The sequence below is a fragment of the Pongo pygmaeus genome, chromosome 12 (genome assembly GCF_028885625.2).
Source record: "Pongo pygmaeus isolate AG05252 chromosome 12, NHGRI_mPonPyg2-v2.0_pri, whole genome shotgun sequence".
Taxonomy (NCBI): Eukaryota; Metazoa; Chordata; class Mammalia; order Primates; family Hominidae; genus Pongo; species Pongo pygmaeus.
In genome coordinates, this window is record NC_072385.2 from 31727396 (window position 1) to 31744715 (window position 17320).

General features: G+C 45.4%; 1 pseudogene; it reads left to right on the forward strand.

Moving 5' to 3' along the window:
• The first annotated feature begins 209 nt into the window (after positions 1 to 209).
• On the forward strand, positions 210 to 14843 carry LOC129030732 (succinate dehydrogenase [ubiquinone] cytochrome b small subunit, mitochondrial-like; annotated as a pseudogene).
• The last annotated feature ends 2477 nt before the right edge of the window (positions 14844 to 17320 follow it).

Below are 17320 nucleotides of genomic sequence, written 5' to 3' on the forward strand. Positions count from 1 at the left end.
CATTTACATAGGGAGCATTTTTGCTTCTCTACTGTGGGTAATTACATAGAAATAAAAAGGAGATTATATATTTTAAAAGGCAAATAGAAAACTTTGCATTTACATGGTGGAAAACCCAGCTAAACTTGGTATCACTTCCTTCTACACGTGGTAGACAGGCTAATGGCCCCCCAAAGATGTCCACATCCTAATCTCTGGAACATGTGAATATGTTCCCTTATATGGCAAAGAGGAAGTCAGTTGCTAATCAGCTGATTTTGGATCGGAAGATCATCCTGGATGATTTGGCTGAGCCCAAGGCAATCACAAGGATCATTAAGTGGAAAGCGTTGAAGTGATTTGACTGAGAAAGACCTGCCTGGCCATGGCTGGCTTTGAATACAGAAGGGGCCTGAGCCTTGGGTTGCAGGCAGCCTCTCGAAGCTGAGAAAAGCCAGGAAACAGACTCTGCCCCAGGGCTTCCAAAAAGGAACATAGTTCTGCCAATGCCTTGGTGTTAATCTGGTGAGACCTCTTTTGGACTTTTATCATGTTATTGACCTCCAGGACAATAACATGATAAATCTGGGTTATTTTAAGTCAGTAAGGTGTGGTATTTTTTTACAGCAGCAATACGAAACTAATATACCATCTAAAGGAAGTTGGATGGCAGCCCCACCCTTAGTCACAGGAGGGCAACACACCTGTGGTTACTGGCAGCTGCGCCCCTGAAATGGCCAGCAAATGCAACAACAGCTAGGCAAGAGGGCCCTGAGCACCCTGGGGACCCTAATGCAGGCTGTCAATTGGTGAGAGGCTACTTTGGTAAACAGGGGCTGTAGGAGGTGTTGCCCCTCCTCTGGGTAACAGATCTCATCTATTATTGAGACATCCACTTCCCTCTCACACGCAGTTTCAGGAACCCTAGTCCATCCCCAGGTCCCGAGAACCTGGATTGCCTAAGCCAACCAGCATATTCCAGTCCCTGGCTATAGTGATGGATTCAGGGACTGACACAACAGCAAGTTTGGTCACAAAAGCTCAAGGAGCTACTTGCTGAGGACTTCCAGAGTGGAAACCCACCTAACTCTTCTTTGGAGTCTACCTGGAGAGATGCTCACTTTTGTTGGACATAAACGGGAGCATCCGTACCTGGGGGGCAGCCACACTGGATTACAAAGGAGCCACCCTTAAAATGAAACAGACACCACAGGAGAGAGGGAGAGGGAAAAAAATCTCATTTGGTTGACATTGTTTAGCCCCTGAGAAAAGCCTTCCTCTGAATTTTTCAGTAAAGTGAACTGTTAAATTTCTCAATTCTTTAAGTCCATATGAGCTTACTTTTCTATTTCTTTCAACTGAAAGATTGCTCACTAATTACAGGGCTTCCAGTTTCTGGAGCTCTGTTTGTCTCTGTTCTTTGATGTGGTAGAGACGTGCCCACCTAATGTTAGATGTGTTAATAGCGATCAATGAGCTATTTTTCATAAAGGCAATAAAGAAGCGCCCTGGGGTGTCCCTTTGGGCTCTCTACCTCCTGCAACTTGAGCGAGCTTACTTATTTTATTTGTGTTTCACTGGTGTGGGTGACCCTGGGAGCTGAAGGACATGGGCTGTGCTGATCGCATCTCTCCTTCAGGCCAGTGGACATTCTTTGGGTATTTCTCCCCTTTTCACCTAACTTTAGAGTCGGCTACCCATGCCTTGTGAGGGTGGGCAGCTTGTAAACCAAGAGGATCCAGGTCTCAAGGGTAGGACCAGATAAGCCTGATCCAGGCTCTCAAAGTGGCCATCTGGGGAGCCCAGAGGGATGTCCTTCCTGCCTGAGGACCCTGGTGGAGAGTGGCAGGAGCCGTCCTGGACTGTGACGTCTGCCCTCCGGACCCTGACTGCGCTCACTCATCGAGGCTGGCCTGGTGCCCACCCAGCACTCAACAGGTGGCCTCTGCTGGGTGAAATGCTTGCATACCCAGCCAGGAGCTTCTTTTTGACCTTTTTATTTTTATTTTTCCTATAACAGGGCCTATAATGGTATGTGAAGATTCAATCTAGGGAGTCAAGGGATCAAATATCTGTTCTTAGGGGGTGGGTTTCATGCCCAAGGCATGGATGCCATTGTACTGGGGATTCCAGAATGCTTCTGAATCAGGAGAATGATCAGTCACAGCACTTTGTATGCAGCGGAGTGGATTACATGGACCTGGGGAGTCATAAAGGACACAATAAGGCAGTGCTCCTGTACTCAAATGATCTCCAATTAAACGTGAAGCTGGCCTTCAGGATAGTTAACCTTCTCGGAGATAAGTAATTATTCTCTTGCTACAACAATTTCTTTTACACTCATATTTTTATGGACTACAATTTTGTAAGAGCTTCACAAGGGATGCGTTTTTCTAAAAATACATGTAACTTTCCCAAACACTTTATATTTTGATAGTATATTTAAAAGTCTGTTTTATTTTTATATGTTTGTGTTCAGTGGTAAAGAAAAATATTGGAGGAAAGGATGTATTATGTTTTTTGAGGATTTCAGAAATTATACCTATATATAAACATACTGAACAAATGACATTAAAGTATTTGTTTAACCTTTGATTTTTTTATAATATAGAGAAAATTGGCCAGGAGTTGTGGTGCACACCTGTAGTCCTAGCTACTCAGGAGGCTGAGGCAGGAGGATTACTTGAGCCCAGGAGATTGAGGCTGCAGTGAGCCATGATCATGCCACTGCACTCCAGCCTCGGTGACAGAGTGAGACCCTGTCTCACACACACACACACACACACACACACAGACACACACACAAGAAAAAAGGAAGTGGATTGGACTACCCAATCCTGCAAATGATAAAATCACCATCATTGTACAATGGTTCTCAACTGGGAGAAGTTTCCTCTCCATAAAAGGCAACTGGAAATCTGGGGAGCATCTTGGTTGTCACAGAAACCGGGTTGAGGGGCTCCATCTCCTTGGTGGGCAGGGGTCAGGAATTCTAAATGTCCTGCAATGCATGGGACGATCTTACACAAGGAACTGTCCTACCCCAAATGCCAATAGAACCCATTGAGACACGTCGCAAGGCTTTGTCTCTCCCTGATGTATCCAGCCAGATAGTAACAGAAGGAAGGTAGGTGTAGATCAGGCTTTCTTAACCTTGGCACAGCTGACATTTTGGGCTGGATGATTTTTTGAGGTGGGGGGCTGTCCTTTGCATAATATTTAGCAGCATTCCTGGGCTCTACCTGCTAGATGCCAGCAGCACCCCCCACCCCAACCCAAGTTGTAACAACCAAAAAGGTCTCCAGACATTGCCAAATGTCCCTGGGGAGGAGTCTCTCAGCTCCCTGTTTGAGATCCACTGGTGGAAATGCAGGTAAATTTTTCGACTTAGTGGAGGGAGAGGAGTGAGTTGCCTCGTGTGATTTCGTACTGTGTCAAATAAGTGTGGACGTCATCTGCAACGGAGAGAGAATGAAGGGGAACGTTTAGGTTTGTTCTTTGAAAAAGGGCTCTCACTGGGGAAATGAAATGGGATATTCTAGGCGTGCTGAGAACGCATGGGAGGATTCTGTTCATGAATTGAAAGGGGCAGCCTCAGTTCAGCCACGTGGTTTCCCTGGGCAGACCTGAGCCACCTGGGTGCAGGAACAGAGGAGGTGGAAGCAGAGCTTAAAGGGGCTGGGTATGGCCAGGCAGGAGGCAAGAGGGTCAGAGGAGGTGTAGGTGGTCTCAGGGCAATCGTAAAGATAGACCATGGAGTCTAACCTGGGCAAAGAGAAAGGGGAGCCAGGACATGCTGACGGGTGGGAGGATCGTGATGGGGGCAAAGGGTTGGCAGCTCCATGTGGTCCAAGCATGTTGCAGGAGGGTTGCACAAGCAAGAAGGGTAGGAGGCATGGAATGGAAATTCTGGATGTGGTGCATTTGCTAGCAAATCTGGAGTGTGGGTGGTGAGAACCTGGCTGGAGAAGCTGGAGTGTAGGATGCGCCCTCCACACAGTGCTGAAGGCAAGAACAAGAGGATGGCAGCAGAAAGGAAAATGGTGAGGCCTGCAGCTTCCACTGCCAGTTTTATTCCTGTTCCCTAGAGTAACCCTAGAACAAATAGGATTTTCCTGTTTGGTGCTAGCCTTTCCAGCATCTGCAGAAAGCACTGTGTCATTCCTGAGACTGCTCCTTTCCAGACTGGCTGCTTTCAGACATCCCAGCTTGTCAATGTCCCTGTTAAACTATGGGATCCAGAACTGCCTTCGAAACTCCAGCAGGAGGTGAGCAAGGTTGGGGAGGCGTCTCACCTCCACCACCCTCTACTCCATCCTCCTAGGGATGCTATCCACAATAGTTCCATGATTCATCATCATAGGAAACCTATCAAAGAAAGGAATGGTCTTTGGTATGACATCCTTCCCAACCAATATTGTCTGTAAGTGGTCACTTCTTCCTATTCTTATGGCACAGAAAAAGCTTGTCTATTTTATTAATATCTTGCTTTTAGTTTTTATTTTATTTTACAGCATACCAGTATAATGCCTCATACTGTCCTAGTTAATTTTTTTCCCAGTTTTGTTCATCTTTCTTGGCACCATTTTCCTGGTTATGACATTGGCTTCTCTTGACAAATTTCTATGTCTCCCAAATATGTATTTTTCAGTGTCTCTCACTGTATCAAGCTTCCAGTTGGTTCAACCCCAGAATCCTTCCTCTGGCTTCCAGAACCCTTCCCCCTACTTTTCAGGGCATTGTGAAAGGTCAAAGAAGCAGAAACCTCCTACACAGAGTTCAGATAAAACCCCGCCCTACCAGTAGACCCTTTTGGTCATTCACCTAATTGTTCATTCATCCACAGTTTCACATCCATTGTGAAATTTGGTAAAAGAGAAAAAACAAACATAGATCTGCCCAAGTTATTATTCCCCAGTTTAAGTTATTCCATCTTGACTATGAGAATATGACCATGTAAGTTTCTTCGAATGCCTCAGGGAAATCCACAATAGTTTCCTAATGCATCATCATAGGAAAACTATAGAAGAAAAGGATGGTCTTTTGACATGACATCCTTCCCAACCAACATTGCCTGTAGGTGGCCACTTCTTCCTATTCTTAGGGCACAGAAACCATCTCTTCAACAGCCTGTTCTAGAATCACTATGTAAGTTATTTGTGTTCACCCACAGATCCTCCCAACCTCTGATTTTTGAGACTCTGAACGACGCTTGACCATTTTCAGGCTGTTGATGTCTCTTTTACTCCTCAATTCAGTGTTCCCATCCATGACTTCCCTGATTTCTCTTAATAAAATGTGTATTGTTCAGAAGCCTTGGACATACAGTTGGCCTTCCACATCCATGGATTTTTGCATCTGTGGATCCAACCAACAACAGACTGAAAATATTTAGGAAAAAAAAAGCTACAGTCCAAAATAAAAAATAATACAAATAGGCTGGGCGCAGTGGCTCATGCCTGTAATCCCAGCACTTTAGGGGGGCCGAGGCGGATGGGTCACCTGAGGTCAGGAGTTCAAGACCAGCCTGGTTAAATCACAAAACCCCATCTCTACTAAAAATACAAAAATTAGCCAGGTGTGGAGGCATGCACCTGAAATCCCAGCAATTTGGGAGGATGAGGCAGGAGAATCGCTTGAACCCAGGAGGTGGAGGTTGCAGTGAGCCGAGATTGCGCCACTGCATTCCAGCCTGGGCGACAGAGTGAGACTCTGTCCCAATAATAATAATAATAATAATAATACAAATACAAAACCAATATAGTATAACAACTATTTACAGAGCACTTAAATTGTACTAGGTATTATAAGTAATCTAGAGATGACTTAAAGTACGCAGGAGGATATGCGTAGGTTATATGCATAATATCCCATTTTATATCAGGGACTTGAGCATGCACGGATTTTGGCGTCTCTTGGTGGGGGGCTGGAGAAGGGTTCCTGGAACCAATTGCCCATGGATACCAAGGGATGAATGTATGTGTTTAACTGGAAGAGTGGTCCATTACATTTCCTTACTCATCTTGGGTTAGAATTTTCTCTTATCCAGTGTCAAATGTTGTGATTCAATAGACACTGGCCAGCCACACACAACAGACGGCACCAGAAAAGGGGGGATGTGGACCCACTTCCTGGACAGGAGAGCAACAGGCGTGTTCAAACAGTCCACTCTGAGAGGCAAGGCACTATCTAGCAAGACGGTTCAATGTATGATGACCCCTTTCCTTTGAGTTTTCACATTTATGTAAAACTTTGATATGCTGAGATTATATTAAAATTTATCTTCATCAATTGAATCTCACATGTGTTTGAGCCATTTTAATTTCTATATTTAAAACATTTATATTATAAATAAGTGCAATCACGACACTTCCAACATACCAAAGAGGGCTGTAGCATACATTAGAATAAACCACCATGTTTCTATCTCCACTTGCACATCCATTTAAACTGTTACTTCCATCCTGAGGTAGATGGAATAACAGCTCCCCCAAAGATGTCCTAATCCCCAGATGCCAAAGAAGTCCTAATCCCCAGAATGTGTGAATGTGACTTTATATGGCAACAGGGACTCTGCACATGTGATTAAGTTAGGGATCCTGAGAGGGAAAGATTATCCTGGATTATCCAGTGGGCCCAATATAAACAGAAGATCCTCCTAGAGGGAGGCAGAAGTTTCAAGTGAGCAGTAGGAGGTGGGATGACAGAAGCAAGCCCTGAGAAGGGAGGTAAGCAAGGGGCCACGCGCCAAGGAATGCATGCGGCCTCTAGGAGCTGAAAAGGCAAGGAAACAGCTTCTCCTCTGGAGCCTCCAGAAGGAAGCAGCTCAGCCCACACCTTGGTTTTAGCTTTGTGAGACTCATTTCAGACTTCTGCCCTCAGAACAGTAAAAGAATACATCTGTGGCCGGGCACGGTGGCTCAGGCCTATAATCCCAGCACTTTGGGAGGCTGAGGTGAGTGGATCACGAGGTCAGGAGTTCGAGACTGGCCTGGCCAACACAGTGAAACCCCGTCTCTATTAAAAATACAAAAAATTAGCCAGGCATGGTGGTGCGCACCTGTAGTCCCAGCTACTCGGGAGACTGAGGCAGGAGAATTGCTTGAACCCAGGAGGTGGAGCTTGCAGTGAGCTGAGATCGCGCCATTGCACTCCAGCCCGGGCAACAGTGCGAGACTCCATCTCCAAAAAAAAAAAAGAATACATCTGTGCTGTTCTAAAGCACAAAGTCTGTGGCAATTTCTTACAGCAGCAATGGGAAATGAAAACGCTCTTCCTTAATGCCCCCATGAATATTCCTCATATGCAACCAATAAATAGCCCCACACTGTGCTCAAGGCTCTGCACTTGTTGAGGGCTGCAGACAGCAAGAAAGATGTGGTCCTGGCCTCTGGGGAGCTGCCCTCCAGCAGGAGACACAGACACCAGGCAGCTTGCCACGCAATTAGTGATTTCATCACCTGCTATTACAACATGGAATCCTGAAAGTCAATGAAGTTCTGAGGGTCAATGAAGGCTGAACCCTAGAAAATGAGTAGGAATCAGATAAGGGGGTGGGCAGGGAAAGCACGCTAGACAAAAGTGCTTCCCAGCCTCCTGAATGGGATTAGTGTCTTATAATAAAAGAGGCCCCAGAGAGTTTTCTGGCCCCTTGCCCCAAGTGAGGGCACAGTGAGAAGATGCCACCTCTGAACCAGAGAGCAGGTGCTCACCAGACACTAAATCTGCCTCAGCCTTGGCCTTCCACCCTCCAGAACTGTGGGAAATAAGTTTCGTTGTTTCTAAGCCACCCAGTCTGTGGTATTTTGTTACTGTTATTTGCACAGACTAAGAGCCAAAAGACCACTGGGACCAGGATAAAGACAAGGCAAGAGAGTGATGTCCGAGGCTGGAACTGTGCCGGGGTGGGCCATTTAGGCCTTGCAGGATATATTAAGATTTTAGAACTTTCTCCTAAGAGCAATGGGAAAGATTGAAGAATTTTAAGCTGGACAGTAGAATGATGAGACGGGTGTTTTGAAAATATCCCTCTGACTTTAGAATGGAGAATGGGTTGATCCAGGGCGACCTAGTTGGGAGAATTTAGAATACAGTGAGTGATGCTAAGGGCTTGGGCCAGGAGGTGGAGAGAAGCAGCGAGCCAGGAGAGGCCTGGGAGGTACAGCAAGTGAGCTTTGCGGACTGGGTCGGGGGTGTGAGAGGGGGAAGGAGCCACAGCTGGCAGCTGAGTCTGCCACGCAGATAGGGAGTCCAGGTAGAGGAGGCCTCTGGCGGGGAGAGGAGGCTGGGTTCGAGGTGCCCAGGAAGCAGATGAACTTGGGTCTAGAGCTCAGATGAGGGGTCTCAGCTGGGACTATACATTTGGGAGTCACTGGCACATATGAGAGGAGGTTTGAGGGTAGACTGGATAGAGCAGGAAGAGGTGTAGACTGAGAAGACACCACCAGCTCATAAGAGCTTCTCTCTCCCACCAATCTTCTACAGGCCGATAACTTGTAGGGGATTTAACACAAGCAGCTTGAATGGTGCGTATTTCCATGTGCGTCTTATACCTTCTCCCTCCCCTCAAAGGCAGGTGCTGTCTTTTTTTCACGTTTATCTATGACGGTGTTTAGCATGGCTCGTTACCCAGCAGATGCTCAGTGAGTATTTGTCCAGGCGAATGCTTTATTGGAATAGGTGGCCCGCATGGACCTGCACGCACGTATTTAGAGCAAGTTTCATGTCTTGCCTCTATTGCAGTGCAAGCCTATGATGGACATGATATTTGAACAATTCAAATCAACTTAAAAAATACTTCTGTGTTTTTGCTGGTTCTGCAGCTTCTGAATCAGAGCTTTCTGAAACGTGGGTGGGGGTTCTCACTGCCTCTGAGATGCAGCTGATTCCACAGAGGCAGGGAACACAGTGGGTAACAGTCCGGCTCGGGAGCCAGGTTGCCTGGGAGTAAATCCCAGCCCTATGAGTATTTGGCCTGTAGATCCTTAAGCAAGTCCTTCACACCCTCTGTGCCTCAGTTTCCTCATCTTTAAAAAGGTGCTAACAAGTGTACATCTCTCTCGGGACTCTTGTAAGAATCACACGAGTTATTTCTATAACTCTTCATGTATATCATATACTGTTTCTCCCTTTATATATAGGAGGGGTACAGTGTAAATAGGGCACTATTGATTTCCATCTTTTTTTCCGGTCTGTGCTGTCCCAGTCCTGTGCAGAAGAAACACCTGTTACTGACCATAGCTATCATTTATTGGTGCTGACAGTGTGCTCAAAACTTTACACAAATTGAAACATTTCATTCCCACAGTGGACTTAGGGTACTATTATTCCCATTTTAGGGTGAAGGAGATTGAGAATCACACAAATTAAGTTTCTCAAAGCCAGGCAGATATTAATGGGAGGGCTTAGGACTCAAATCGATGATCTTCAAATTAGAAGCCCTTTTCTCTAATGTCTTGATTCTCCTATTTAACTGTGGATCTGGAGTACTCTGGCTGTTCCTTGAAAGTGCAGATCCCAAGGCCCTTATTTTCAGAGACTGCTGGAGCCCAGAATTGGCATTTTCAACAGAATCAGGGGGCTCTCCTGGGCTCAGGCTGCTCCTGAGCAGGGTTTAGTCATACTACAGCCCACCAAATGGTTCCAGAATCAAGCCCAACAGGGTCAGACTGGCCTCAGACCTGCTCCCAGGCCCTGAGCTAGCAGCCAGGCTGAGAAAGCAGGCTTCAGGGTCACCCCAGGGCCTTCTTGGCTCATCTCCAGGATCAGGTGATCCTCTGTGACTGAAACGGGGCACCATGGCAGCTCCCCACCTGCTGAGGGTCTTGCTGCAGTGCTGACCTCTGACTGGAGGCCACTCTGAAACCAATTCTCAGATTCCTTCTGAGTTCCCTCTGTCATTTCCGCAGACACTGCCAGGACCTGTCCTGGGCAGGCAGATCTCTTGCTACTCAGCCCTGGGTCCCTGTGCCTCAGCCTGGATGGCAGATGTCAAGAATAGACCCATGACCCCTGCCCCCTCCCCGTAGAGGCCTCCATAGACCAAATGAAGCCTCAGGGGGTGCTCTGCCTTTTTTCTTTTTCTGCATCACAGAGGATCCAGGAGGTGCCCCCTAGTCTAATATGTGACATATGCTATGGAGTGACGCCCTCCCTGCAGTGCATGTTCAATTGTCCTTTTCAAAAGCCTGCTATTCATCTCGTTAGAGATGCACCACAAACAATGCATTTAAAAACGGACCTGCCTGCCATTTGAATGCGTGATTCATTTAAAGGGAAGAAGGTGGCTACAGGGAGAGCAGAGGCCAAAGGGAAAGGGAGGCTGAGCCAGGATTGGAACTGTCTGTAGAGACCACGCAGCAGAGAGCAGGGTATGGTCATGAAGACTAACTACTGCACTGTCCATTTTTCTGTCTTGCTATTCTCAGCCCCTCAACCTCCTAGTCTGAACGATGAAAGGCAGGAGTGGATGGCCAGGGCCCTTCCAGGCCATCAATATTTTTAAGCACACTGGAGTCTCATCTCATTTTACAGGGGAAGCTTTGCTGCTTCGAGGGTCACACTGGCCAGCAGCCCTAGCTGGCCTTAACTCTGCCCATGCTGCAGAGACCTCAAGGACAAACAAGCAGGATGGAAGTGGCTGCACAAACCAAGATCAGCAAGGCTGTCCTAGAAGACCAGGGAAGGGTATGGGCTTTTCAGAGGGAGGAGCCTTGGACTGGGAAGTCCCAGGAGGCTGAGTCACAAGACAGGAAGAAAATGAAATCCTGGGGAATAAATCGGTGAGGGAACTCTAGTCCGTAGGACTAGAAAACTGAGATATAGTCTTAAGATGAGAAGAAAGAGGTAAAGAAGGGAGGGAACACCAAGGAGGAGGTTAGTGTCTTATTTTTGAAGGCCAGGTCAAGTTGGGCAGGCTGAGCTGGAGATGATGGGTAGACGGATGGACGGACATACCGATGGGGAGTGAGGATGTCAAGGTGGGGGAAATTGCAGCCACGCTGTGGAACCCTACTCAGCTCCCCTATTGCGGACAGCCTTGGTGTTAACTGTTAGGGGACTTTGTATATGTGGTCACGTGTTACATCTTGTTGTCTTCATTCAAATGATGGTGACAAGTAAGCAAGGAGGTAAGAAGAGCCTGTGCCTTTAAGGGTTCATGTCTATGCTGCCTGGCTTATAGTAAGTGCTCAGTAAATCTCATTTGAAGGAAAAAAGTCTTATTTTCATCACAATATTTAATGCATTGTCTTGTACTCAGTATGCTTAATTGAATTGAATTTATTATTAGTATCTCCCTACCTTGTCTTTATACGTTTGGAGTAACAGCTTTCCCTCCCAAATTCCTTTCAATTAATTGAAATCTTTTCTCATGTTTAGACACTTTCTTACCATTTCTACACACTAGATAACTTAGGTACACTTCTTTGTCATCTCAGGAATGTTACTTTAATTATTTGCTTGTCTGATGGGGAAAGCCCAGCCTATAAGCACAAAAGGACATTGACAGAGAACATGTGCAACTGGAATGTCAATATTGAATCCTCTGCAATTTTCCTGCTTCTTCCAAGACAAAAGAAGAGAAAATTAGGCAAAGACACATAAGCACAATATTTGCAAGTCATATATCTAAAAAGGTTCATATCTAGAATACATAAAGAACTCTTACAACTCAACAATAAAAAGATAACCAAATTTAAAAATGGGTAAAGGGTTTAAATAGACAGTTCCCCAGAGGAGACATACAAATGGCCAATAAGCACACAAAAGGATGCTCAGCATCATTAGTCATGAGGGAAATGCAAATCAAAAACCACATCAAGATATTGCTTCACACCCACAAGGACAGGTATGATAAAAAAGACAGACAATAACAAGTGTTGGTGAGGACAAAGGGCAATCAGAACCCTCATACATTTAGGAAAACAGTTGGGCATTTCTCCAAAGAGTTAAACCCAGTTACCGTAAGACCAAGCAATTCCACTCCTAGGTATATACCAAAGTGAAATGAAATCATATATCTGCAAAAAAACTCGTCCATGAATGCTCATAGCAGCATCACTTATGAGAGCCAAAACATGGAAACAAATGTTCATCAACTCATGACGAATGGGTAAATAAAAATGGATAAATAAAATGTGGTATATTCATGCAATGGAATATTACTCAGCCATAAAAAGGAATGAATTATAGACACATGCTACAACACGATGAACCTTGAAAACATTATGCTAAAGTGGAAGAAGTCATTCATAGAAACCCATATATAATGTCCAGAATAGGAAAATCCATAGAGACAGAAAGAAGCTTAATGATTGCCAGGGGCTAAAAGTCTTGCAATGAAACCCTTATGTCCATCTTAACAGCCCTGAAAGCTTTTTGGTGGATGTATATTTATGGGTGTCACATCCTCATCACTTATTTGTGTCATTTCTGCTTAAGATGGAGTCATGTCTAACAGATAAATAAAACACTGATAAGCTGGGTGGGGACAGGTGGTCAGAAGATGGAGGAAAAGGATAGTGTAATGGCACAGGAACTACAATCATTAGTGAATTCATGAAATGGACAGGAACCACGGAGACAAAGCTCAACAGGGTTGAAATAAAATTAGAGAGAGAGAAGTGACACCAGAGGAAGGTAAAAGAGACTACTTGAACACTGGCTCATCAAGCTTTCTCTTTGCAAAGTTCTCTGACTCTTCCCAGACAGCTCTTTTATTTATTTTTATTTTTTGAGAACAGAGTCTACGCTCTGTCACCCAGGCTGGAGTGCAGTGGCACGATCGCTGCTCACTACAGCCTCGACCGCCTGGGCTCAATGGAGCCTCCCACCTCAGCTCCTGAGTAGCTAGGACTATAGGCGTGTGCCACTACACCTGGCTAATTTTTTTATTTTTTGTAGAGATGGAGTTTCACCCCATCCACTCAATGCCCTGCCCTGAGTCATTTTTAAAAGAGCTATCCACCAGGTGTGGTGACGCACTTTGGGAGGCCGAGGTGGGTGGATCACTTGAGACCCAGTAGTTCTAGACAAGCTTGGCCAACGTGGTGAAACCCCATCTCAACTAAAAATACAAAAATTAGCCAGGCATGGCAGCACCTGCCTGTAGTCCTGTCCAACGGGAGGCTGAGGCAGGAGAATTGCTTGAATCTGGGAGATGGAGGTTGCAGTGAGCTGAGATCGCATCATTGCACTCCATCCTGGGTGACAGAGCAAGACTGTCTCAAACAACAACAACAAAAATGACTCAGGTTAATGTCAGCTCTAGGAATACAGGAAGGTGCAGCAAAGAAGAGGTAACATGAACAGAGGGGAATTTATTTAAACTTATATGTTCCTTTCAAAAGGAATGAACAAGATTCAGTGAAGAGAAATTGGATTCAGCTTCTATATCCGATTAGGTCTGGGCCCTGGGCTTTGAAATGCACATTCCGTCTCAGGTGGACATAGACTCCAGACAGAGATGCATCTTGGCTCTTAGCAAGCCAGCCACTGCAAGCAGGTGTTCACTGTGTGTTCACTTGATCCAGCTCATCTAAAAATGACTGAATGAATAGAGTGCTAAATCCAGTTCTAGGGGAACAAATCCCAGGGCCTGCCTTTGCAGTTAGATCGGTTTGACGTTTTCATCTATCATTCGACATTTTCTCCCTACAAGTACAGTTAAAGAGATGGAGGCTGGGGGAGGAGTGGTCACAGGCCATTCTCATTTCCAGAATCTCTTTTTACTTTTCACACAGAAGAAACAATTAAACTTGGTGCACCCTCATTTAGTTGTTTGCACGAAGGGTTTATCTTGAACCCACAACATAAAGGCAAACTGACCCGCCTGCTGACACCCTCCCCTCACAGAAGCAGCTCCTCTTCCTGTTGATGTGTCTACAGTATAAGAGACTGCCTATGAGATAGGGCAGGGATTACACCTACGTCCCCGCACACCATCCCAGTTGCTCTGGTGTCAGCAGTCTTTCTCTGGTGTGTGATTCCTCAGTGCTAATTTGCATCTTCAATATGTGCCCCTACAAGCAAGTTGTTCCAAGGGATCCTCATTTCTGAGAGGCTTCCTTTCTAGGTCTCATTGAGGCCCACTGGGCTTCAATCCATTCCATGGTCTGGCACCTCCCCTCAGAAACTAGATTCCTTTGCAAACTGGAATCTATTCAGTTTGCAAAACCACACCGGGCTCTGCCAAGAGCCACTGGTCATGGTGAGGCAGGGACGCCTTCTTCCTGGGGGAATAAGAAGGGGTGTGACCCATGGCCATCTTTCATTAAGAGCCTTTGGAGGAAGAGGAAAAAGTACTCCTGGATCCTCCTTTCTTGATAATCAAACCAGTCTACCTAGGAAACTAGCATGTGTCCAAAACTATCAATAGGAATATTTTCAGGAGCCCTCAGGAGTGAGGTGGCTGAGTGCCCTCTGTGGCACCCAGGAGGCCGAGCTCTGCTTCTCTGAACCCCAGTGGTCAGACCTGCTCACGTCTAGGCATTTCCTCGGGACCACCCTACCCCAGGACAGGGTGGGGTGCAGCACATTCACCTGACACCGAGCCACCATTCTGGCTCCAAGGCTGTGTCTCTCCCCTGAACTAGTGAAAGGGCTGACAGTGTTTTGCTCCTGGGCCTGCTCCCAGCTGCTTATTTGAACCCTTGCTCTGAGAGGGCCTATGCTGCGGCTGCAGCCCTTCCACTCCACATTCACTGGGGCCTTGGACAAGTCGTTACTGACTGTATTCAAGAGGGTGCATCTCAGAAAGCTGTCAAGGCAGGCCTGTCGGCACTTTCAGCTTTGCTGGGCTGTGCTGTTTCAACTGTCGCCACATGGGCATCTGCAAAGCTGTTGTCATGCTGTGGAAGCTCTGACCTTTTTGATGGAATACTTTAAACCCATGCATACATTTATGTAGTCAGGGGACATCTGTCCATGCTTATGTTATTGAAGGAAAGGGAAACTGGTGTCTGCCTCTTTGCCTCTGCTTTCTTGTGCCATTCAACTTACAATAGGGAGGGAATAATAGAGAAGTCCATTAACAGACATATTCTCTTAATCACGTGGTTATTTTCAGAATTTAATTTTTTTTTTTTTTTTTAAAGACAGAGTATCATTCTGTCACCCAAGCTGGAGTGCAGTGGCCTGATCTCGGCCCACTGCAACCTCCACCTCCCGGGTTCAAGCGATTCTCCTGCCTCAGCCTCCCAAGTAGCTAGGACTACCGGCGCACACCACCAAGTGTGGCTAATTTTATTGTATTTTTAGTAGAGACAGGGTTTCACCATGTTGGCCAGGTGGGTCTTGAACTGCTGATCCCAGGTAATTTGCCAGCCTCGGCCTCCCAAATTGCTGGGATTACAGGCATGAGCCACCTCACCTGGCCCAGAATTTAATCTTTGAAGAAAAAGGTTTGAGAAGAATCTTACTCAAAAATTGTGAGACCGAGGTCTGTATTCTGCTATTCTGGTAGGGTTGCCTCCCAGCTTCTCACAAGACTCACAGTATAACTCAACATGATACGAGCTTTTTTTTTTTTTTTTTTGAGATGGAGTCTCGCTCTGTTGCCCAGGTTGGAGTGCAGTGGCACGATCTGGTCTCACTGCAAGCTCTGTCTCCCGGGTTCACGCCATTCTCCTGCCTTAGCCTCCCGAGTAGCTGGGACTACAGGAGCCCACCACCACGCCTGGCTAATTTTTTGTGTTTTTTTTTTAGTAGAGATGGGGTTTCACCGTGTTAGCCAGGAAGGTCTCGATCTCCTGACCTCGTGATCCCCCCACCTCGGCCTCCCAAGGTGCTAGGATTACAGACGTGAGCCACCGCGCCCAGCTGATACGAGCTTTTGCCTTTTAATTTAGTAATCTCTTAAAGAGAATCCAGCTTTGTAACTATCACATAATCAAATTTCTCCTTTATTTGCCCTGGGAATAATGGACAGAGGGAAATACTGTTAATTCATGAAGAAAAACTTTGCAGAAAATTAGACATTGTTTAATTTTAGAAAACTTCTCTCTCTTGTCAGAAGACACCAGCTAGACTAGGGAAACTGTAAAATTAGGAAATGCTGATTTCCTCTCACATCATGAATTTCTAAATCCTAGGAAGAAAAGCTTGGAGAGCTTCTGAATATAGAGAAGTTCCATTTAAAGATTAGGCCCCCCCTTGGAGATGTATCAAAATATTATAAATTCTAAACTGAGACTTAATTCCCAAAGATGTTTTACTTGTACTAAAACAATCTGTCCACAAATATAAAACTCTAAGTGATAAATTGTTATTTTTTTCCCACTGTGGGAATCTCTAATATGAAAATATACTCTGTGAAGAGAAATTTTTTTAAACCACACAAACTGTTGTATAACAAAAATGTATTCTACTCTTAAAAAAAAAAGAAATGTTTTCATTTCAGGAAAAGCATCTGATAAAACCTCTTTGGGTTTCATTTACATCCTGATCTTCAAAATGAAAATTGATCCAATATGATCAGGGAGAATATCACCCCACAGACGAGTCCTCCCCTGTCCCAAGGGCTTGCTGCCCTGATTCACCAAGAACGTGCAAACCTAAAACTCATGCTGTTCAAGGCTGCAGCATGCTCTGTAAGGGAAGATATTGCAGGGAAAGAGACATTTTTGGGTGGCCTTTCTTTGTCAATCAATATTGATTGAATTTTCATAAAGTAGATTTCTTGGCTGAGCATAAATTCATCTGGTCAAGGGGCATGTGTCCATGCTTATGCCATTGAGGGAGAGGGAAATGAAGAGGAGAGGGCGTTGCTGATTGCCAATGACTCTTTTAAACTAGACTGTTATTCTCCATTTGCCATTTTAACCTGAGCTGGGAAATAGATTCCCACCCCTAATTCATCTCATTAATTAAATGAAAGCATCACAGCACCCAGGAGTAAACAGAATAATTGGATAAAACAGACTTTAAATAAACTAACAATTATTAGGCAAGACATGCTGGTAGGCTCCGGCTTGTGTGGGTATGATGTCTGACAAGTGGAAAAGCCACCCTCCTTTCATGGCTTTTTAGCCTAATCTCTTAGCATTTTAAAAATATTTAATTGTCAAATAAAGATTGAATATATTCAACGTATGCAATGTGATGATTTGATGTTCATACATATTGCGTTGAGCATGGCCACAATCAAATGAATTCACACATCCAACCCATGCTGTCCATTAGATCTCCAGAACGTGTTTGTCTTCTAACTGAAAGTCAGCACCCTGTAATCAACATTTCCCCATTCACCCCTCTCGCCTGGTCCCTGGGAACCACCATTCTGTTGTCTGCTTCTATGAGTCGACTTATTGAGATTCCACATATAAGTGAGATCATGCAGGAT